Here is a 25641-nt window from a genome sequence, read left to right on the forward strand (position 1 = left end):
AAACAACAAATGAAAACACCGATACCTAACGGTTCTATGGCATCGTTAAACTACTGGCATTTAAATTTTTAATTACTCTTCTCTGTACCTCTGTGGAGGCTGATCAAAGTTAATACGGGTCGATCTTCTCAATTCTGGACCCTCATCCTCTTCTGGTGGCATGGCAACACTCTCTACAGGTTCCTCGCCCTCAGTGCTAGGGGTTGCTGGTAGGACCCTACGTGTGCGTGGCAAGGTTATAGGCGCTACTCTAGGTGCTGGAGTGAGTGCAGTGTCAGTAAGCCTTTCCTGTTCTGGTTCTTCCACGGGTTGTGGGAATGTTAACACAGGGACTATTACTGCTCCATTCTGCATAGGCCAATCTGTCGGAAAATCACCTAGGATAGTATGACTCAATCTTTTCCTTCCTTCCACTACTGGAGTCTAGGGCTGATGCTCATCTGCCACTCTTAAGGGTTCTGGGCAGGGCTGGCTCCAGGTTTTTGTGGGCCCTGGGCGAAAGAGTCTCAGTGGGCCCCATCCACACATAGACATGCACAGATACATACACATACAGGCATACGTACACATACTTATTTAAAGAGAAATTCACAAAAACACATAAATAGACATAAATGTATACACAGTCATATACACTGACATACATAGATACACATCATACACACACACACACACACACACACACACACACACATTATTTTTATATATTTATCCTGTATATATATTTCTAATATTGGGAAGCCAGCAACAGCCTCATTCACCTCCCGGCTTGCCTAACAGACAGAACACACTAACACTGCTGTATATACATCACAAGAGAGGCTGGGGACATACACATTACTGGGGGGAATACATATTACTGAGGAAATGGGTATACAGCAATGGCGGGCATACAGCTCTAGAGGAGGGCAGTGACTCTGAGGTGGGGGGACAAACAGCTGTGAGGTGGGGGGGTGACATGCAGCTTTGGGGGTATACAGCTCTGGGGTGGTGGGGGACATACAGCTCTGGTGGGTATACAGCACTGGGGTGGGGGGACATACAGCTCTGAGGGTGTATACAGCACCTGGGTGGAGGGGACATACAACTCTGGGAGTATAGTAGTATACAGCCCCCATATTGTGTTATGAAGCCCCGATTGTCCTCCATATAGTATTATGTAGCCCCCATATGCACTATGCAGCCCCCATATAGCACAATGCAGACCCATATAGCATTAGGCACCTTCATGTAGTATACATCTTGTATATAGCACAGCCTGTATATAGCACAGTGCAGAGCCAGATAGCAATATGTACCCTCATGTAGCATACAGCTTGTATATAGCACAGCCTGAATATAGCACAGTGCAGAGCCAGATAGCATTAGGCATCCTCATGTAGTATACAGCCCACATATAGCACAATGCAGACACATATAGCATTAGGCCCCTTCATGTAGTATACAGCCCACATATAGCACAATGTAGACCCAGATAGCAATAGGCACCCTCATGTAGTATACAGCCCACATATAGCACAATACAGACCCAGATAGCATTAGGCACCCTCATGTAGTATTCAGCCCCTATATACCACAGTGCAGAGCCAGATAGCATTAGGCACCCTCATGTAGTATATAGCCCCTATATACCACAGTGCAGAGCCAGATAGCATTAAGCACCCTCATGAAGTGCAGAGCCCCTATATAGTACACTGCTGAGTCAGATAGCATTAGGCACCGTCATGTAGTATACAGCCCCTATATACCACAGTGCAGAGCCAGAAAGCATTAGGTATCCTCATGTAGTACACAGCCCTATATAGTACAGTGCAGACCCAGACAGCACAGTGTAGAGCCAGATAGCATTAGGCACCCTCATGTAGTATACATCTTGTATATAGCACAGCCTGTATATAGCACAGTGCAGAGCCAGATAGCAATATGTACCCTCATGTAGCATACAGCTTGTATATAGCACAGCCTGAATATAGCACAGTGCAGAGCCAGATAGCAGTAGGCACCCTCATGTAGCATACAGCTTGTATATAGCACAGCCTGAATATAGCACAGTGCAGAGCCAGATAGCAGTAGGCATCCTCATGTAGTATACAGTGATTAATACTCACTTCTCCTCGTTCCCCCGCTGATCCGATCTCCTTGGCGCGTCCATTGCTGTCGCTCACTCTGACCTCTCAGCAGGTGCGCAGTGATGACGTCACAGTGCTCTGCTGCAGAGATGTCAGAACGCCGACAGTCACAGCGGGGAGAATGATGAGAGAGGCAGCACGCCGCTCACTCTCTCATCATTGCTCTCAATTGTATCGACACCTGCGATGCCGATACAATTGAAAGCGCGATCCTCGGAGGGGGGTGGTGACAGCACGGCCACCGGGCCCCCCTGAGTAGCGGTGTGCCACTTCTGCCACCGCGAGTGGGCCCCCCGGCAGCTCAGGGCCCCGGCATTTGACCGGGTTTGCCGGGTGCTGGCACTGGCCCTGGTTCTGGGCACTGTTTCAGATGGTCTCGGGATACCGTAGCTGTAGTCCTTCCTTGATCCTTGCTGATCAGGCAGGTTTTTTGGTTATCAAAGTTGGACAGCTGTACTACATACGGCTCCTTTTCCCACTGATCATCTAACTTGTGCAGCTTCCTCTTTCTTTTTAACACTATCTCGCCAGGGGCGAAGGGGGCTGCTTTTGCGTGCTTGTTAAAGTTTCTTTCCTGCCATTCCCGTGTCTGATTCAGACTCTCTTCAACACACTTCTGAATCTGCTTGTATTGGGCTTGGTGACGTGAGTCCCAATCCCCAGGTGCGTAAGCCTCAGGCAATTCAAACTCCATCTCCAGATCTACTGGAAATCTTCCAGGCCGACCTCTCTTCAGGTAAGCTGTGGTACACTTGGTGGATCCCACCGGAATGTTGTTATAGATGTCTACCAAGTCTGGTAGCTTTTCAGGCCACTGGTTCCGTACCTCAAGGGGAAGGGTTTTCAGCAGATTAATTACCAGGTGGTTCATATTCTCGCACATCCCATTCGTCTGCGCATGATAGGGTGTGGTGCGTATCTTCTTGCACCCACACAGACTGAAGAACTCCTGAAAGATTTCAGCTTCGAATGCAGTGCCTTGATCCATCAGGACTCGGTTAGGGTACCCATGCGGCCTACAGAAGTGTGCCTGAAATGTTTTTGCCGCGGTGCTGGCAGTCAAATCTTTAACGGGCACCACTACCAGGAACTATGAGTAATGGTCGACCATGGTAAGCGCGTATGTATACCCACTTCTGCTGTGGGTCAGCTTGACATGGTCAAGAGCCACAATCTCTAGGGGCTGCTTGGTGACAATCGGCTGAAGTGGTGCGCGCTGACTGGTGTCATCTTGCCGTCTCAAGGCACAGGGTCCGCAATTTCTGCACCAGGCTTCTATGGAGTCTCTCATTCCAATACAGTAGAAGCGACTTCTCAGCAACATCTCCAGCTTCTTCCAACCAAAGTGCCCGACACCATCATGGTATGCTTCCAGCACTATTGGGACGTACGCTCTGGGCACCATGATCTGGCAGATCCTCTCGTGGGTCTTATGGTTGGTTACGCTCCGATGCAGCTTGCCTTGGTGAAGATAAAGCCGACTCCGGTCCTGCCATAATTTTCTGGCCTCTTCTGGTCTCCTGGCTCAAGTCGGGCATCAGCTCTGGCCAGCAATGCTTTGACTTGCTTGATTGCAAGGTCCCTGTCCTGGGCTTCCTGCCAGCCATGGTGGGGCAACGGGTCACAGGTCATTTCCTGCTGGTGGGCATATGGTCGAGGCCGCTCCTCGGTTAGGGGCTTATGGAACGCAGGCAGTTTAACTTCCTCCAGGTCATCTCTGTCCCTCCCATCATCAAACAGATGGGGCATCCTGGACAACGCATCTGCGTTGGTATTCTTGCAACCAACCCTGTATTTTATAACAAAATCATAGTTTGCCAACCTGGCGACCCAGCATTGTTCCAAAGCTCCCAGCTTGGCGGTATCCAGATGAGTCAACTGATTATAATCCATGTATACCGTGAACTTGGCAGCAGCAAGGTAATGCTTGAACCTTTCGGTCACAGCCTACACAAGTGTCAGGAACTCCAGCTTGAAGGAGCTATAATTCTCCGGGCTCCTCTCCATGGATCTCAACCTCCGACTGGCATAGGCGATCACCTTCTCCTTGCTCTTTTGCACCTGTGGCAGGATGGCTCTGAGCCCCACATTACTGGCATCCGCATACAGCACAAACGGGAGATCGTAATCGGGATAGGCCAGGATTTTGTCCCCGGTGAGGACAGACTTCATCCTTTCAAAGGAATCTTCTTGCTCCTTACCCCATTGGAACGGAGGCCCTGAGGACTTGCCGTGTACAGACTGACCTACTAGGAGGTCCTGCAAGGGGGTCGCCATCTGGGTGTACCCCTTGACGAATCTCCGATAGTACCCCATCAGGCCCAAGAACTGCCGCACCTCCCTGACGGTGGTGGGCCTTGGCCAGTTCTGCATAACTGTGATTTTCTTGGGATCCGGGGCCACACCTTCGGCACTCACCACATGCTCTAAGTACTGTACCTTCGGCTTTAGTATGTGACACTTGGATGGCTTGAGCTTCATGCCGTATTTGGACAGGGCATTAAACATCTCGACCAGGTGTTCCAGGTATGCTTCGTATGTTTTGGAGTAGACAATGACGTCATCCAGATACAGTAGGACTGTTTCAAAATTGCAGTGACCCAGTCAGCACTCCATCAGCCTCTGGAACGTCACCGCTGCGTTGCACAGCCCGAACAGCATGCTGTTGAACTCACACAAGCCCATCGGGGTAGCAAACGCAGTCTTCTCCCGGTCTTCCTTGGCAACAGCCACCTGCCAGTACCCGCTAGTGAGATCAAGAGTGGAGAAGTAAGTAGCAGATTTCAGCGCGGCTAACGACTCCTCTATTCGGGGCAAAGGGCAGGCATCCTTGTGGGTGATTTTATTTATCTGGCGGTAGTCTACGCACATCCTTATGGTACCATCTTTTTTTCGCACAAGTACCAATGGGGCTGCCCAGGGACTGCAGCTGTCAGAATTACTTCAGCTTCCTTCATGCTTCTGAGCTTGTCTTTAGCACATTGGTAATGGGAAGGTGGTATGGGCCTACACCTCTCCTTGATAGGTGGGTGTGTGCCTGTGGGTATGTGATGTTGTACCCCCTTAATCCGCCCAAAATCCAATCGGTGTTTACTAAAGACCTGCTCATACTCCTTGACCACCCTGTAGACCCCTTGTTTATTATGTGCAGGCGTAGAGTCGGTGCCCACATGTAGTTCCTGACACCACTTTTCTACCGGGTCCTGGGGGCTATCATTGAGAGACTGACTGGGTTGAGCTGAGGAGCCTGTTGCATGGATGTCATCTGTGTTAACTACAAACAGCTTGGCTAGGGTGGCGTATCTGGGTAGTGTGACTTCCTCCTCCCCACAATTCAACACTCACATGGGCACTCTCCCCTTATGGACATCAACTACCCCTCTGGCCGTGAACACGGTGGGCCAATGCTCTGAGGGTAGGGGCTCTACCACTGCCTGGTAATCCTGTCCCCGGGAGTCTACAGCTGCCCTGCACCATATCATCATTTCACTTCGTAGGGGCACTACAAGGGGGGTCACATCCATCACCCGTACAACACCTATCTCACCTCCAGAGATATTTACCTGTTGCAGCTGCAGGAGGGCTCGGATCTCACGTTGCAGGACTCTCTGTTGCCCTGCTCCTGCAGTTTCGGACAGCTGTTGAAGCAAGAACAACACTTCTCCCATACAATTCTCAATGACATTTGTACCTAAAATGATCATCGAGTTCCGATCACTAGGGTCATTTTGTAGTACTATGAGGCCTTGCCTCAGCAATTCTACCCGGCCCACCTTAATGGTTATGTCCTTGAACCCGATTTGAGTCACAGGTAACCCGTTTACGGCATAGATGGTAAGGCTGTCTGGTGGGGTAAGTTCTTCATCCAGCCAAAATTTCTTATATAGTACATAGGGAATAGTCATTACCTGGGAGCCGGTATTGAGAAGTGCTGAGGTCAGGATCCCATCCAGGGTGATGGAAACGATGGGCCATCCCCCCACATACCGCTCTCTCTAGTCAGCTGGGCCTTGGCAGTTTATTCCTGGGGATTGGCCCTTGGCCCCAGGGGCTGCCCGTTTAAAGGACAGCTTTTAGCGTAGTGGCCAGTCTTGTTACATTTATAACAAACAGGTGGTCCATACCGGTCACTTTTATATGCCGAGGTCTGCTTCCTCATTCTGGCGACGTCCTCCGGGCAGTCAGCCAGTTGGATTTCCCCCGACTGGGGGGTCCTCGACTTGAGCTGCATTGCTCCAGAATTCTTGCGACGTCATTACTCAGTTGCTGTACTTGAGCAGATAGATCACTTGTTCCGCTCCCGGACATGGTTGAAGGAGTGGGCTCTGGCAGGGTCAGGACAGGGGGCTTAACCTGCATCGGTGACGTTCCAGCTTGCCAGGACAGGAGTGGAGAGTCAGGGACTTCCGGAGGCTGCAGGGCCTTGATTGCCCGCTCTTTCAGAGTTGCAAAGTCTAAGGCAGGATGTTCCAGGGCCCACAGCCGGAGCTGCTTGCTGTCCTCCACTGACTCTAAGCCTTCTAGGAACTGTTCCACCAGCGTCTTGTTCCCCTCTGGTTCTCTGATATCATTGGTCAGTTTCAGGGTCCGCAGCACCACTTGTAGCTTTAAGGCATAATCCCTAATGCTGTCTTGGGTCCGTTGTTTGCAGCTGTAGAACGTCATCCTCAGCTCTGCTTCAATGCAGTTCTCAAAGGCAGCTCCCAGCCTCTGGAAGATGGCGGGTACTGAAACCCGATCCGCCTCAGTCCAGGTCTCCACTTCTAATTCAGCAGCGCCAGTTAGCTGCCCGAGCACTACAGTCTAGGGATGTGTCAGTCGCGATAGATCCGACACAAAAGCCCGCTTTACACGTTGCAATATATCTTACAATGTGTCGGCGGGGTCACGTCATAAGTGATGCACATCCGGCATTGTAAGGTATATTGCAGGGTGTGACAGGTACGTGCGATTGCGATTGAACGAAAATCCGTTCATCGCATACACATCGTACCTTTCTCTAAAATTGAACGGCAGGTTGTTCAATGTTCCCGAGGTAGCACACATCGCAGTATGTGACACCCCGGGAACGATGAACAGATCTTACCTGCGTCCTGCAGCTCCCGGCTGACAATGTGGAAGGAAGGAGGTGGGCGGGATGTTTACGTCCCGCTCATCTCCGTCCCTCCACTGCTATTGGCCGGCTGCCGCGGGACATCGCTGTGACGCTGAACGTCCCTCCCACTCCAGGAAGTGGACGTTCGCCTCCTACAGCGAGGTCATATGGAAGGGTAAGTACGTGTGACGGGGGTTAATAGTTTGTGTGGCACGTTCAACAAATTGAACGTGCCGCACATACGATGGGGGTGTTGCAAATCGCATACGATATCGGATGTGAAATTGCAACGTGGAAAGCAGGCTAAAGATCCGGCTCCCTGCTGTGAACGACAGGAGCCGGATCACTAGCGTGAGCCACTAAAATATCTAAATGCTCTTTTCGCCGTCAACACCCCGCCCAACCGTGGCTAAACTCCGCCTACTCAGCAATATAATTGGCCCCTTATAAGTGGGTGGGGTTTGGCCACGGGTGGGCGGGGATTTGGCGGCGTTACTATAATCTTAAATGTGTTCACCTGGGGTGAACACATATTTAATAAGGAGCCGAGAACGAGCTGAAAGAGCCGGCTCTTTTTGGTGAGCGGAGCCAAGGGAACCGGATCACCAAAAAGAGCCGGACTGCCCATCACTACTACAGACGCCCGCTGCCGTCCGTTTAAGGCTATGTGCCCACGTTGCAGATTTGCATGCAGTTACGCTGCGTATTGCACTGCAGCGTAACTGCATGTTTCCTGCGTCCCCTGCACAATCTATGAAGATTGTGCATAATCCATGCCCATGTTGCGTTTTAGAACGCAGCGATTTGCATGCTGCCAAATCGCTGCGTTCTAAAAAGCAACATGTCACTTCTTTCGTCCGCTCTGCATGCTGTCTCCATTCTGTTTATAGAGAGAGGCAGAATCCAGAGTGCACAAATTCTGCAGGAATTCTGCAGTCACCAAAGTTTCAGAACGGAGCTTTTTAGCTGCGCTCTGAAGCGCACATGCAGTGACTTTGTGCTGCAGTGCAGAGCGCACACACGTGGGCATGTAGCCTAAGGCGGGCTTTGCACACTACGACATCGCAGGTGCGATGTCGGTGGGGTCAAATTGAAAGTGACGCACATCCGGCATCGCATGCGACATCGTAGTGTGTAAAGCCTCGATGATACGATTAACGAGCGCAAAATCGTCGTAATCGTATCATCGGTGCAGCGTCGGTGTAATCCATAATTACGCTGATGCGACGGTCCGATGTTGTTCCTCGCTCCTGCGGCAGCACACATTGCTGTGTGTGAAGTCGCAGGAGCGAGGAACATCTCCTACCGGCGTCACCGCGGCTTCCGTAGGATATGCGGAAGGAAGGAGGTGGGCAGGATATTTACATCCTGCTCATCTTCGCCCCTCCGCCGCTATTGGCGGCCTGCCGTGTGACGTCGCTATGATGCTGCACGACCCGCCCCCTTAGGAAGGCGGCGGCTCGCCGGCCAGAGAGACGGTCGCAGGGAAGGTGAGTGCGTGTGAAGCTGACGTAGCGATAATTTTCGCTACGCCAGCTATCACACGACATCGTACCTGCGACGGGGGCGGGGACTATCGCGTGCGACATCGCAGCATCGGCTTGCGATGTCGCAACGTGCAAAGCCGCCCTTAGTCATACATATCAAGCACGTTGCATATTTTCCTCTTAAATCCCTGCTGCGCGTCTGGCTGGACAGCATACTGCGGGAGCCAGGCGGCGCCCGGCACATAGGGCAAGGTGATGGGCATTATTGGTACTACCTCCTCGGGTCCCAGTGCTGCCGCTCCTGCGGCCAGAGCAGCGCCCGCCACGCCAGTTTTACCCTGGTCGGGTGGAGGCCGCGCCGCCACGCTTCCATCGTCTGGCGCCGACATGTTCGTGCGCCCCATCTGTTTTCACTCAGCACTCTTTCGCGTGCTGTTGCCCTCTGGGAACTTCCGGTTCCAGTCTCACACGCAGGACGAAGGGCGGGGCTTCTGCTTTGTGTGCTTTCATGGGGAAGATGGCGTTTTGACGTGAAAAGATGGCAGAAAATGGTCGAATTGGCGGGAACAGGAATTTTGACTCCCGGTCTTCAGCTTCAAGGCGCCCATCACCAGGTAAGTGAGTCCTGCTCGGATCCTGTTCACAACGCCAAATTTTTCGAGGTGTGCCACCCCCGTGTCAGCAGCCGGGCTGCTCGGATCCGGATCTGTGGCAGCTCGAGGGGACCCCAGACTCGGAGGTCACGCTGGGAGTACCGGGTGGTGATGGTGTGGGCAGCCAGGTGTTTAACCCCTCCACGGGTAGGGGGGATGCCCCGGGACTCAGTGATGGCGTTGGGGAGGTGCCGTCGGGCCGGTAAGGTTTAATTGCGTACTCACTCAGTCCAATAGTGCTGACGCGGACAACCGTAGTAAAACAAAGTTTTTGATGCCACTGCAGCAGGGAGGGAGCACGCCTGGATCCTGTGCCCGTTGGTGTTGATTGTTAGCCTGTGACCTTAACCTTGGCACACTTTCTGTAGTTGGTCCCTTTCAGCTTGAAACTGAACGGGTCCCTCTCATCCGTATGGCTAATGGAGTGAGTTTGCTCTCAGGGTTCAGGCTTGAGATTTTCTGGACTAGGCAGTGGGAAAGTCCTATCCCCCTCGTTGCGCTAGTACCCCGATTTTGGAGTGGGTGGAGAACGGATCTTGAAGGCTCTGTCCTCGTCGGGTTAATTACCAGGAAGCCTGAAGCTACTTCCTGGCCTGGGGTCCATGTACCCAGTCGTGCCCTGGCCCCTGCCCGGTGATGGCACAAGGCCGCCGGCTGTCCTCCTCGACAGTCCGTGCCCCTTGTCACGATCCCCTGCGACCGGAGTCCAGCTCCCACCAGGCATAGACCAACGTCTGCCACCTAGTATACGAGGAGCCCAGCTCCTGTCCTCCTCACATTTTCACCTCCAACACTACACAGTCTGTCTCGTAACACTTCTGACCTCCCCTTAACCAACCCCCCCTAGTGGCCAGCTCTATTCCCTTCATACTCTCTACTGGTGTGTCAGGTGGGTGTGGTGCAGAGTGTTCCTAGGGTTTTGATTAGCTTGTTCTTAGCAACACCAAAGGTCAGGGACCCGTAACCAAGGAGGAGATGGATATCATGCAGAAGGGCAGATTGCACAATACCCTGTGACAATCTAATAGGCCAGGTTGTCACAGTAGGAAGGTAGTGGAAGGTGTGACATTGAAAGATGTTCTACCTATAGTCTAATGGCATGTCAGACCTGGAAAAGGAGAAAATGAATAAGGTGCTATTTAAACTCCCCGCATGTCTCATTGAGGAGCCTTTTCTTTTTTCTCCTCACACCACACAGCCTGGAACCAGTTCAAACTGACTCCTTATGCTCAACCACCAACAGCTATTTTTTATTTTATTTTTTTTCAAATCAGAAAAACAAATGGTAATGCCAAACTAAGGCAGAAGAGGGCAGCATAGTTCTAAATAATCTATCTCCTCCCAAGGCAACGCGGGGAGCCGGTGTCACCAATGTAATGACATACAGAACACAAAACTAGAGATGAGCCACCCCCCTAGAGTGCCCCGTTCGACAAACCTCTCGAAGCCCATTGAAAACAATGGGAGGCAATCACAAACACATAAAAACACATTATAAATGTACACATACAGTTAATAAACATTGCAATAACACTTACCGGTGCCTGCGATGCATCCTGCACTCTGTCTCCCGCAGCTTTTCCATCGGTAATCGCTGCGCCCTCCCGGTAACCAGCAGTGATGACAGGACCTATCGTAATGTCAAAATAGCCATGTGACCAGTCACGTGTCTATTATCTCATTGGCTACAGACTGGTCACATGGCTAGATGTCATGTCCTGTTCTAGGTCCTGTCAGTGCATCTCTCCAGTACGTGGTGATTGTTTGTGTATCTCCATGTACCGGCGACATGCTCTGGCACACGGACTTGCATGGGGCGTTCCTGCATGGGGCGCTCTTTACAGAGTCAGCCCACATGCAAGGACTGGCTGTCACAGCCGATGAATAATGGCACCGGGAATCACGTGATCGGAGAACCGTTGCTATGGTAACCCGTCTGTGAGCGGTGAAGTCACCACTAACAGCCGGCAGCCTGTGGTCACTCTCACTGAGTGATTTATGCACGGTGCAGCAGCGTCTTTCTCCCATGCAGTGAAGCCTGATGTAGCAGAGCTGCATGGGTTGAAGGAGAAAGAAGACAGAAGACCATGGATCGTGGTGGGGTGAGAGGGAGTAATAAACATGGAGTCTCTAATGTGTCTGTGTATTTATTTCTATTAAAGTATTTTTTCTCTGTGTGGTGTCTTTTTTTAACCATTTACAGTGGTACCTCGCTTAATGAGTAACCCACATAACGAGATTTTCGCTATACAAGCAAAGCTTTCTGTAAATTTGTAACCCGCTTTACGAGAAAGCTTTGCTTTACGAGCGAAATTCTCACCTCACACACTTCCGGTTTCGTCCATCCAGCGCACTCTGACCCGCACTTGCAGTCCACACAAGCACACACATGTACGCACAAACACACACAAACACACACGCATGCACACACATACAGTATTATGCTCACCTTACCTTCCGTTCCACCGCCGGTCTCATGGATCTTGTAGTTCCCGGGTACATCGCGACGTCCTCGCGGCGAACTACAAGACCCAGGAGGCCGGCGGTGGAACGGAAGGTAAGGTGAGCATATAACATAGTGTACCTTACGTTTCATCGCCGGCCTCCTGGGTGCTGTAGTGCGCCGCTCCACTCCGTTCCACGCTGGGATTCTGCCTCCATAGCGACGAGGGAGGAACTTCCTGTCACCGCTGCTGAATGGCAGAGCGCTGGCCAATCAGAGGCAAACAGCTCTGCCTTGACGTCAGCGCTCTAGCAGGGAAGTTCCTGCCTCGTCGTTATGGAAACGCGATACACGGCCCGGCCCCGTACTGGTGAACAGCAAATCCCAGGAGACCGGCGATGGAGCGGAATGTAAGGTGAGCATGTAGTATGTGCGTGTGCATGTGTGTTTGTCTGAGTTTGTGTGTGTTTGTACATGTTTGTGTGTGTTTGTGCATGTGTGGAATGACAGAATAGGGGACCAGGATGGGACATTTAACCCGTTGTGGAATGGATCGTCAGCACTGCAATGATTTCCTATGGGAAATCTTGCTTTGCTGAACGAGTACCTTGTTTAACAAGCACAGTCCCAGAACGGATTGTTCTCGTTAAGCAAGGTACCACTGTATTTGAGATTCTTAATGGCCGGGTCAAACTTGCCTGACATTAAGAATCTCTGGCTTAATACTAGCTAGTAAAACAAAGCTAGTATTAACTCATAATTACCCAGCGAGCCACCGTTACCAGGGCAGCTGGAAGAGTTGGATACGGCGCCAGATGATGGCGCTTCTATGAGAGCGCCATTTTCTGGGGCGGCTGCGGACTGCAATTTGCAGCAGAGGTGCCCAGAAACCTCGAGCTAACCTGTGCTGCGGATTCCAATTTCCAGCTGCCTAGTTGTACCCGGCTGGACACAAAAAGGGGGCGAAGCCTACATCGTTTTTTTTTTTTAATTATTTCATGAAATTCATGAAATAATTAAAAAAAGGGGTTCCCTATATTTTTAGTTCCCAGCCGGGTACAAAAAGGCAGCTGGGGGTTGGGGGCCCATACCTGCCTCCTGTACCTGGCTAGCATACAAAAATATGGCAAAGCTCACGTCATTTTTTTTTTTTTCGTTTTTTGGGAAAAAAAAAATAAAAAATGCTTCCCTGGATTTTCCATTGACAGTGAAGGTAACACCAAGCTGTGGGGGTTAGCAGCCAGCAGCTGCTTGGATTACCCTTATCTAGCAATACAAAAAATGCAGCGGGAGCCCATATATTTTTTTTTTATCATTTATTTAAATAACTAAAAAAAAATGGGCTTCCCTGTATTTTGATTGCCTGACATGACAGTGCTGTAAAAATAAATCATTAAAAAAAATTACGTAGCGCCCCGCGGTATTTTTGACTCTCAGTGCAGTTAAAGCAGACAGCTAAGGGTTGCCACCCCCATCTGCCTGGCGTTACCTTGGCTGGCAATCAAAATACAGGGAAGCCCATTCATTTTTTTTATTTAATAGTTATAAACAAAAATGACGTTGGGTCCCCCCATTTTTGATAGCCAGCTAGGGTAAAGCAGACTGCTGTAGCCTGAAAACCACAGCTGGCAGCTTTACCGTGGTTGGGGATCCAATGTGGAGCTCACCCCAGGCTCTTTTTTTATAATTATTTTATAAATAATAATAATTACAAAAAAAAGTAGGGTCCCCCCCAAATTGGATCACCAGCCAAGGTAAAGCGGACAGCTGTGGTCTGGTATTCTACGGGTGGGAAGGTCCATGGTTATTGGACTCTCCCCAGCCTAAAAATAGCAGGCCGCAGCCGCCCCAGAAGTGGCGCATCTATTAGACGTGCCAATCCTGGTGCTTCGCCCCAGCTCGTCCCGTGCCCTGGTGTGGTGGCAAACGGGGTAATATATGGGGTTAATACCAGATGTGTAATGTCACCTGGCATCAAGCCCTGGGGTTCGTGATGTCAGGCGTCTATCAGATACCCGACATCACCAACCCAGTCAGTAATAATAAAAAAAAAAAAAATAAATGACAAACACATTTTTATTTGAAAAAACACTCCCCAAAATATTCCCTCTTTCACCAATTTATTAGAAAGAAAAACAAATTCATGTCTGCTGTAATCCAAGTAATGTGTAATCCCACGACGATCCATACCATAGTCACTGTCCCAGTCAATGAAGAACACAATGTTACCCATTGGCTCGGAGAGCAATGCAGTGACCTGAGCTAACATCCATAGGTCAGCCCAGGTTACTGCAGGGCATGACAAGTGCTGCTGTCAGGAGCGAGGTACATTACCTGCGGTGACGATCTCCTGCACTTCTAATAGCAGAGCTGTCACTGAGTTCAAAGACCGCCGCCTTCACAACCAAGTATTGCGGGAGCCTGTGACATCACCACTAGTCACAGTCTCGGGTCGACAACGAGAGGAAATGTGAAGCAGCGGCCATGGAGGACAGTGACAGCACTGAGGTCAGGAGGGCGGGATTTCATCACCGCAGGTAAGCAGAGCATGGTAATTTGTGCAGAGTGTGAGGTGGGTGGAGCCAAGCGGGGTAATGTGTGCAGAGTGCAAGGTGGGTGGAGCCAAGCGAGGTAATGTGTGCAGAGTGCCAGGTGGGTGGAGCCAAGTGGGGTAATGTGTGTGAAGTATGAGGTGGGTGGAGCTAAGCGGGGCAATGTGTGCGGAGTGCAAAGTGGGTGGAGCCTAGCGGGGCCATGTGTGCGGGCGGCGGAGTGCAAAGTGGGTGGAGTCTAGCGGGGCCATGTGTGCGGGCGGCGGAGTGCGAAGTGGGTGAAGCCTAGTGGGGCCATGTGTACGGGGCGGAGTGCAAAGTGGGTGGAGCCTAGTGGGGCCATGTGGCACTGAGGACGTCAGTTCCGGGGACTGCATGGCTGGGGACAGGTGAGTGTGAGTGTGTGTGTGTACATGCAGAGTGCAGGAGGGGGCGGAGCCCAGCGGGGAAGTGTCGGCTCCCTGCACACGTAACTATGGTAAAATATCAGGTTACCAAGCAAAGCGCTTTGCTTGGATACCCAATATTTATCTTGGTTACCAGCTTACCGCAGGCTGCCAGCGATGGCTCCCTGCACACTGTAGCTGTAAAAAGCCCTGCTTTTGGTGATCGAGCCGTTCTCGAACGTAACTCGAACTGTCGAGCTTTTAGCAAAAGGCTCGAGTTCGAATTCGATCTCGAGCACCCCCCAAAATCACTCGAACATGAAATTGGCGACCCTCGAACCTCGAACATCGCTCATCTCTACACAGAACACACTTACTGTATGGCATATGAATCACCTTAGCAGTAGCTTTTCTGGTCACTACATATATACATCACAGGACAGGTGGGTCTACAGTATATACATCACAAAAAACACCAAAAACCTGAGCTGAAACAATGTTCAGTATACATGCAACATTAAGCATGTGAATTGCAGCCTTAAGACTAGAAAAAAAACAAAGAGAAAAATTGCATGAAAAATACCCTGACTATAAATAAATAATTTGCAAGTGCTTAATAACAGGGTACTTAGTGTATACATTTTTGCAAAAAGGTAAAAAGCTGTCTCACCTCGTCAAGGTGTACCCATCTGAGACAGTCCCTAACCTACTGAAGTTAAAAACATTATCAATATCTGACTTGTGTCATGTCAAAACTCCAATATGAATCAGAGTTGGGTCAGCGTTTCATCAGTTTTTCTCATATGGAAAAAAAGTTTCTTCTATCAATCTGTAAAAAAGGGACAGCATGCGGATTGCCTTCTATCCGATTTTTTTCACAGACCCATAGACCTGTACTTGCATTATCAATGTTAGGGTACGCTCACACGAGTGTATAAATCGGACGAGTGCAATGCGAAAAAATAACTCATTGCACTCGGACCAATGTTAGTCAATAAGGCAGAGCAGATGGTCAGGTTTTCTTGCATCCAGATTCTGGATGCGAGAAAAGTCGCAACATGCTAGAAAAGTCGCAACAAGCCAGGGAAGGAGTCTTGCGAGGATAATTTGCATATTCCCAGTGCCTTCTGGGATAAGTGAAGAGTCACCGCGAGCTCAAGGAGAACCGGGTTTTGGCCATTACAGCTGGAAGGAAGACTTCTGAAAACCGCGCGGCGCGCGAATTTTAGTCTGTTTTCTTCATTGTGAGCGTGAGTGAGCAAAGTGTGAGCAAAAGTAAGTGTGAGTAGAATTGTTTGTATTTAGTTGTTTAATTACTTAACATTTGTTTAGTGCTATCCCCATTAGAAAATGTGCTCCACTATTGCTAATGCGATCCAGTGTACATCTTGTCTCATGTATGCAGTCCTTGAAAAGCCGTTCGAGGGTGCATACTGTTGTTCGAGATGTGAGCAAGTTGCACATTTGGAAGCCCAGATACTGGATCTAAATGAGCAGCTGGCAACTCTGAGATGCATTAGCAATATGGAAAGGAGTTTGCTGCTCACTGAGCAGCAGCTTGCTGGGTCAGATGTGGGGGAGGATCGTAGTAGGGAGCGGCAGGACGGTGAGGTAGGTAGCTGGGTGACAGTTAGAAAGGGAGGCAAAGGGAAAAGTGCTAGGAAGGCTAGTCCTGAACTGACACACCCCAATAGGTTTGCAAACTTGGCAGATGAGGGGGATGTCATTACAGGGGTAGCATTGCTGCAGCAAGGCATGACCTCTGAACGCCAGAGGAGTGTCTGCTCCAGTAAGGGGGGGAATAGGAGTGCAGGGCAGGCAAGACAGGTACTGGTAGTGGGGGACTCAATTATTAGGGGGACAGATAGGGCAATCTGTCACAAAGACAGGGATCGCCGAACAGTGTGTTGTCTTCCTGGCGCTCGAGTTCGGCACATCGCTGATCGGGTTGACAGATTACTGGGAGGGGCTGGGGAGGACCCAGCGGTCATTGTACACATTGGCACAAATGACAAAGTTAGAGGTAGGTGGAAGGTCCTTAAAGATGATTTCAGGGAATTAGGTTGTAAGCTTAAAGAATGGACCTCAAAGGTGGTATTTTCGGAAATACTACCTGTGCCACGAGCCACACCAGAGAGGCAAAGAGAGATCAGGGAGGTTAACAGGTGGCTCAGGAATTGGTGTAGGAAAGAGGGTTTTGGGTTCCTGGAGAATTGGGCCGACTTTTCAGTTGGCTACAGATTCTATGCTAGGGATGGGCTGCATCTTAATGGGGAAGGTGCAGCTCTGCTGGGGCAGAAAAAGGCTAGAAGGTTGGAGGAGTGTTTAAACTAGGAATGGAGGGCGAGGGTATTCACTTTATAGAAGGGGAATGTAGTGCAGATAGTGACCAGGGCACAAGTAATGAAATTGGGGGTGATACGGGGGGAAGGGTTAGGACAGTTAATACAGTAAGCAGGAATACAGGTACAGAGTCATACGTAACGTGCATGTACACTAATGCCCGAAGCCTCACAAATAAGGTGGAGGAATTAGAATTAATATTGTTGGAAGAAAATTATGATATAGTGGGGATATCAGAGACATGGCTGGATGAGAGCTATGACTGGGCTGTTAATTTACAGGGTTATAGCCTATTCAGGAATGACCGTACAAATAAGCGAGGGGGAGGTGTGTGTCTATATGTAAAATCATCCTTAAAACCCATCCTGCGTGACAACATATGTGAGGGTACTGAGAATGTAGAGTCCCTATGGGTGGAGATAAGGGGGGGGAGAATGAATAATAAAATACTGATAGGGGTGTGTTATAAGACGCCGAATATTATGGAAGAGGTAGAGAATCTCCTCATAAAGCAAATTGATAAAGCAGCGAGTCTCGGAGAGGTAATTATTATGGGGGACTTTAACTATCCTGATATAAATTGGGGAACAGAAACTTGCAGTTCCAGCAAAGGAAATAGATTTTTGATAACAATGAAAGATAATTACCTTTCACAAATGGTACAGGACCCCACAAGAGGGGGAGCACTACTAGACCTTGTACTAACCAATAGGCCAGACCGCATATCAAATATACAAGTTGGGGGTTACTTGGGGAATAGTGATCACAAAATAATAAGTTTTCATGTATTCTTTAGTAAGATGTCTAGTAGAGGGGCTACAAGGACACTAAACTTCAGGAAAGCAAATTTTAAACGGTTGAGAGATGATCTTAGTGCAATAAACTGGGATGATGTACTAAGTAATAAAAGTACACAAAGCAAATGGGAGACTTTTATGAGCATCCTGAATAGGGCTTGTGCAGAAAATATACCCTATGGGAACAAACATGCTAGAAATAGGAGGAAACCCCTATGGCTAAATAGAGCTGTAAGGGAAGCAATAAAAGAAAAACAGAAAGCCTTAAAAGAATTAAAGAGGGTAGGTAGTGATGAGGCATTATATAATTATAGAAAATTAAATAAAATATGTAAAAAGCAAATTAAGTTAGCTAAGTGTGAGACAGAGAGACTCATTGCGAGAGAAAGTAAAAATAATCCTAAAATATTCCTTAACTACATAAACAGTAAAAAACTGAAAAGCGATAGTGTTGGCCCCCTTAAAAATAGTCTTGGTGAAATAGTGGAAGGGGATGAGGGTAAAGCCAACCTGCTGAATGACTTTTTTTCTACGGTTTTTATACAAGAAAATGCCATGGCAGATGACATGACCAGTGATACCATAAATTCACCCTTGAATATTACCTGCTTAACCCAGCAGGAAGTACGCCGCCGCCTCGAAATCACTAAGGTTGACAAATCTCCTGGCCCGGATGGCATACACCCCAGAGTACTACAGGAATTGAGTTCTGTGATAGATAGACCATTATTTTTAATCTTCTCAGATTCCTTAATAACAGGGTCGGTACCGCAGGACTGGCGCATAGCAAATGTGGTGCCAATATTCAAAAAGGGGACAAAAACTGAGCCGGGAAATTATAGGCCGGTAAGTTTAACCTCTACGGTTGGTAAAATCCTTGAGGGTTTCTTGAGAGATGCTATACTGGAGTATCTCAAGAAAAATAACCTTATGACAGAGCATCAACATGGGTTTATGAGGGATCGATCCTGTCAAACTAATTTGATCAGCTTCTATGAAGAGGTAAGTTCAAGCCTGGACCAGGGAAATGCAGTGGATGTTGTGTATATGGACTTTTCAAAAGCTTTTGATACGGTGCCACACAAAAGGTTGGTACATAAAATGAGAATAATGGGGATAGGGGAAAATTTGTGTAACTGGGTTAAAAACTGGCTAAGTGATAGGAAACAAAGGGTGGTTATTAATGGTACGTACTCGGACTGGGTCTCAGTTCATAGTGGGGTACCACAGGGGTCAGTATTGGGCCCGCTTCTTTTCAACATATTTATAAATGACCTTGTTGGGGGCATGCGGAGTAGAATTTCAATATTTGCAGATGATACTAAACTCTGCAGGGTAATCAATACAGAGGAGGATAATTTTATATTACAGGGAGATTTATGTAAATTGGAGGATTGGGCTGAGAAGTGGCAATTGAAGTTTAATGTAGATAAATGTAAGGTCATGCACTTGGGTAGAGGAAATAACATTTATGATTATGTACTTAATTGTAGAACACTGGGTAAAACAGACACAGAAAAAGACTTGGGTGTATGGGTGGATGGTAAACTTCACTTTAGTGGACAGTGTCAGGCAGCTGCTGCCAGGGCTAATAAAATAATGGGATGTATTAAAAGAGGTATAAGTGTTCATGAAAAAAATATAGTTCTACCTCTGTACAAGTCACTAGTGCGACCGCACTTAGAATACTGTGTACAATTCTGGTCACCGATATATAAGAAGGACATAGCTGAACTGGAGAGGGTGCAGAGAAGAGCGACCAAGATTATTAGAGGAATGGGTGGGCTGCAATACCAAGACAGGTTATTAAACTTGGGGTTATTTAGTTTGGAAAAACGAAGGCTTAGGGGGGATCTAATCACAATGTATAAATATATGAGGGGACAGTACAGAGACCTTTCCAAAGATCTTTATACACCTAGGCCTGCGACTGGAACACGGAGGCATCCGCTACGTCTTGAGGAAAGAAGATTTAATCATAATCACAGACAAGGATTCTTTACTGTACGAGCAGTGAGACTATGGAACTCTCTGCCGCATGATGTTGTAATGAGTGATTCACTACTAACATTTAAGCAGAGCCTGGACGCCTTTCTTGAAAAATTTAATATTACCAGTTATGTATATTAGATTTTATGACAGGGTATTGATCCAGGGAACTAGTCTGATTGCCGGATGTGGAGTCAGGAAGGAAATTTTTTCCCCATTGGAACTTGTTTGCCACATTGGGGTTTTTTTTGCCTTCCTCTGGATCAACATGTTAGGCTACGGGTTGAACTAGATGGACTTAGAGTCTCCCTTCAACCTTAAAAACTATGATACTATGATACTATGCTGCGATTGTGTCCAGAAAACATCCAAGACTCACCAATACAAGTCAATCGGTGTGAGAAAAAGACTGATGTCACACAGACGGCACACGAACCATCTTAGCAGCGTTGGACTGGCTACCGGAGGAACTGCGGTAATTCCAGTCCTGGCCGTGGTTACCTGCACTGAACTCCATAGCTCTCAGCTGAGCTCCGGAGTGCAAGTGCGGCCTGTTCACAGCTGAATGCAGGTTACCGCAGCCAGGACTGGTATTACCGGAAACCGCCGGTAATACCAGTCCTGGCTGCGGTTACCTGAATTGAACTCCAGAGCTCTCACCTGAGCTGCGGAGTGCAGCCCGGCTTGTCCGTAGCTGTCATGGACTGAACGGTGATAGCCGGGGAATCATGACGGTGCTCACAGTTGCTCACAGTTCAGTCCTGCAAACCCACGACTCAGTCCAGGCTCCACTCCAGAGCTCAGGTGACAGCTCCGGAGTTCAGTGCAGGTAACCGTGGCCAGGCCTGGTATTACTGCAGTTTCTCCGGTAGCCAGTCCGACGCTGCATCCTAGTGACATCCATTTTTCTAAATACAATTCTATCATGTAGCACAGAACACTGTAAATGTTCCTGTAGATGACTGTAATTGCTCCTGTATATGACTGTAAATGACTAACAGCTGTTGAGAAAAAAACAGATTGCACATGGATTGTACACGGACAGCACACGGATGACAAGTGAGAAAAAATCGTCCTACTCTCCTGGACGAGAATGGGACCGTTTTTTCATACGTTTGTGTGAGTCGAGCCTCAATCACGCACACAGATCGATACTGGTCATACCTCTGTGATTTTGCATGGACCACTCGGTCTGAGCAGCATATGCAATATGTAAACTACCTCATAGACTATCATAAATACAAATGCTATCAGTGAAAATCATGGATAAAACTTGTACGGAAAACTGATGTGTGAATGAGGTCTAATATAGTTACCACTTTGTGCATGAAGAATAAATATGGTAACTTAGAAACTTTCTACCACCAGGGGGAAGCGGTGAAGTTTTCTAAGCCTGTTGATTGCAGCTGGGTGTGCCTCAAGAGGAATGTGGCATAGGCAAGTCTTGGCCTTTTCCTTTACCATCGCTCTCTTTTTTCAATGTTTCAGCTGTTGAAAGATCACATACTGTGCCTGAAAGGGACATGCCTTTTTCTTTTGCCTAAGCCAGGACACAAACAGTCTCTGAAACCAAAACAAATAGCAACTAACAAAGTGTGGTAGAGAGCAAACTGAAATTTGCAACAGCAGGATATGATTCATTTCAGCCATTTACACTCACTGTAAACTAAGGCAGGTTTTTTTTGTTAGGAAACCAGAGCTCATAGCATATGAAATCTCTAAATCTTGTCTACAAATCATATTGTATATCAACGCTTCTTTTCAAATAAATCATCTTTAAATTATTGCATCTTAGTTTCATCTTCAATAAATCATAAATAAAGTGAGCGTTTTTATACTCTGAGATGGAGAAATTCCATATTCTACAATACACCATAAATCCAGATCTGTATTATCAGTATACAGTGCCTTGAAAAAGTATTCATACCCCGTGAACTTTTCCACATTTTTTACATGACACACACAAACTTAAATTTATTTTATTTATATATGAAGGAGCAACAAAAAGTAGCAAGTATTTGTGAAGTGTAAAGGAAATGATACATGGTTTTCTAAATATTTTAGAAATATAAATCTGAAAGTTGCATTTGTATGCAACCTCTCTAGTCTGAGGCTATGTCCGCACGTTGCTTTTTACCTGCTTTTTACCTGCTTTTTTGCTGCTTTTTCAACTGCAGCGTTTAATGGCACAATGGTTGTGTTCTGCTTTTCAAGCAAAGTCTATGGGAATTTGGGTTTCTTGTCCGCACTATGCAGTTCAAACTGCAGCCTTTTTGTTGCAGAACTTTGGTCAAAAACTCAGCTTTGCTGTGCAAAACCCAAATGGCAAAAACAATTGACATGTCAATTGTTTTTGCCATTTGGGTTTTGCACTGCAAAGCTGAGTTTTTGACCAAAGTTCTGCAACAAAAAGGCTGCAGTTTGAACTGCATAGTGCGGACAAGAAACCCAAATTCCCATGGACTTTGCTTGAAAAGCAGAACACAACCATTGTGCCATTAAACGCTGCAGTTGAAAAAGCAGCAAAAAAGCAGGTAAAAAGCAGGTAAAAAGCAATGTGCGGACATAGCCTAATACCCCTAAATAAAATCCCGAGTGACAAATTGCCTCCAGAAGCTATCTAATTAGCAATTTGTGTCCACCTGTGTAATTTATTCTCATTATAACTACAGCTGTTCTGTAAGGGCCTCAGAGGTTTGTTAGAGAACATTAGGGATCAAACAGCATTTAGGAAAACCAAGGAACACCCCAGACAGGTCAGGGCTCACTCACATTAGCATATAAATCGGACGACTACAAGCCGATAATATAAAGGGATTGCATTTGGACCAATGTTATTCAATGAGGCAAGTGCAGATCTGCAATTTTTTTTCTTAGCTGTATTCGGCATGAGAAAAAATTTGCAACATGGATTGATTTACCTCCGAAATCGGTACAGTAAAAAAATCAGACTAGCAGTATGACATCCAATTTTGACAGACACATTGCAATTCTGTAGGATGGGAAATTGTAAATGGTTCTGTAAAAGATTAGTAGCTACTGAGTAAAAAATGGATTGCATACGGATGACAAGTGAGAAAAAAAAAATCATCCCACTTTTCTGGATGAGAATAGGGCCACTTTTTATACGCTTGTGTGACCCTAGCCTAAATGGTAAAGTTGTGGAAAAGCGTAAAGCTGAGTTAGGTTCTAAAAAAAAATAGCCTAAGTTCTGATCATCTCACAAAGGATTGTTCAATCCATCATCCAAAAAATGGAAAGACTATGGCACAACTGCAAAAATAATTTACTATACAAGCTGTGGCTCATCATTCATAAATTGTTCTTCACTTCTGTCTCTTTCTTATGCTGTATAACCTGTCCCATTGTATACTGTATTTTTCCAAAGCACTACAGGAGGGAGAGAATACACTATAGTCTCGATTCATCATTTGTGTTTTCTTATGTAACTTTTCTTTTTTTGTCTTGTGGTATATTCATTGTCATTTTTCAGCTAAATTCATTATTCTTTAATTAGTCATATTGGATCCACTGGACCCCAAGTGAGTTTGTTTTTGTCATACAGTATGTCTCCATTTATGGAAGGTAAGTAACTGTTCATTTTGCTAGCTTACTAACTCAGATACCCTCCCTTCTCAGTGCATTGCGAGACATGGCATCAACTTCACATGCTTCAATGACTAGCAGTGTAAGTATTTTTGCTTGACTCACTGAGGGTTGAAATGGAGTAGAACAATTTTGGCTAAAGTAAAAAAATCATCTTTACCTTTTTTTGCAACTTTTTAGCATAAAAAGAGCACAAGATGTTACAATTTTTGGCGCACAAAAAAATTACTCTAGAGGGAGGACTGGAGAACATTTGTGACAATTGTGAAACTTTCGAAAAAGTTACAAATGATGAATCAGTTGAAACCATGTGGACACCCTAAATGGTACCCAAAATAACACAGACAAACACATAAAATAGATTTAAGAAAGGCTGCTTTCACACATCAGTTTTTTGCAATCAGGCACAATCCGGCGCTTTGCAGAAAAAACGCATCCTTTCTTTTTTGCCGCCGGGTGCGGTTTTTCCTCAGAATTTTATTAGCGCCGGATTGTGCCGCATGTGCTCGCGTTTGATCCGGTTTTTGACGGTTGCGGCAAAAATCGTCACTCCGGCGGCCGCACAGATGAAAGTTTTTTGCCAGTGGCAAAAAATTGCATAGGGCTGCATGGTGCATAATGAAAGTCTATGCACGCCGGTTTTTACTTCTGAGCATGCCCAGAAGTGATATAAAGTCATTGCTTGTCAGAAAATCACTCACTCTCTCTCTCTCATTCACTCACGCACTCACTCACTGACTCATTTGCTCACTCTCACCCACTCACCGATCATGGGCGCGGCGCTGCACAGCTGTCACACTGCTGGCGGCTTCTCCTGATTTGAAAATGCCGGCCGCCCATTATTCAATCTCGTATTGACTGTTTTTCCCGCCCACTGGCGCCCATGATTTGTTGCAGTCAGACACGCCCCCACGCTGAGTGACAGCTCTCTCACTGCAACCAATCACAGCCTCCAGTGGGCATGTCTATATCGTGCAGTAAAATAAATAAATAAATAATTAAATAAAACAGGCGTGCGGTTCCCTCCAATTTTGATACCAGCCAAGATAAAGCCACACGGCTGAAGGCTGGTATTCTCAGGATGGGGAGCTCCACATTATGGGGAGCCCCCCAGCCTAAAAATATCAGCCAGCAGCCGCCCAGAATTGCCTCATCCATTAGATGCGACAGTCCTGGGACTCTACCCGGCTCATCCCGAAATGCCCTGGTGCGGTGGCAATCAGGGTAACAGCGGGGTTAATCATGGCAGGCGTCTATGAGACACCCCCAGTGATTAACCTGTAAGTGAAAGTAAATAAACACATACACCCGAAAAAATACTTTATTTGGAATAAAAGACAAAAAAACACCCTTTTTCACCATTTTATTAAAATCCCCAAATACCCCTCCAGGTCCGACGTAATCCACAGAGGTCCCACGATGCTTTCAGCTCTGCTACATGAAGCTGATAGGAGCGGCAGTAGAACACGATCGCTCTGTGTCAGCTCCATGCAACAACTGAAGTGAATCGCGCTGTCAGTGGGGACATCACTGAGGTAATGCAGGGGCGTGTGCGGTGATGATGTGTGCAGTAGTGCCTGCGTGTGCGATGATGATGCATGCGGTGTAGTGCCTGCGCATGCGGTGATGATGCGTGCAGTAGTGCCTGCGTGTGCGGTGATGATGCGTGCGGTAGTGCCTGCGTGTGCGGTGATGATGCTTGCGGTAGTGCAGGGGTGTGAGGAGATGGTGCGTGCGGTAGTCCCTGCGTATGCGGTGATGTGCGGGGTAGTGCCTGCGTGTGCGGTGATGATGCGTGCGGTAATGCTGGGGGGGGTGATGGTGCGTGCGGTAGTGCAGGGGTATGCGGAGATGATGCGTGCGGTAGTGCAGGGGTGTGCGGAGATGATGTGTGCGGTAGTGCCTGCGTGAGCGGTGATGAAGGGGGTGATAGTGCCTGCGTTAGTGTGGTGATGATGGGGTCTCTCGCGCTCTCTCACAGCATAAAAAAAAAACAAAAAAAACTGATCCATTTTTTACAGGATCCGTCGCATCAGTTTTTACTCAATCGGAGATGGATCTGTTGCATCAGGCACAAACCGGATTGTGCCTGATTGCAAAAAACTTATGTGTGAAAGCAGCCAAAGGTGCAATTCATACAGGTGAAAATCACCAAGAACTA

Source organism: Anomaloglossus baeobatrachus, chromosome 1 (genome assembly GCF_048569485.1).
Source record: "Anomaloglossus baeobatrachus isolate aAnoBae1 chromosome 1, aAnoBae1.hap1, whole genome shotgun sequence".
Classification (NCBI taxonomy): Eukaryota; Metazoa; Chordata; class Amphibia; order Anura; family Aromobatidae; genus Anomaloglossus; species Anomaloglossus baeobatrachus.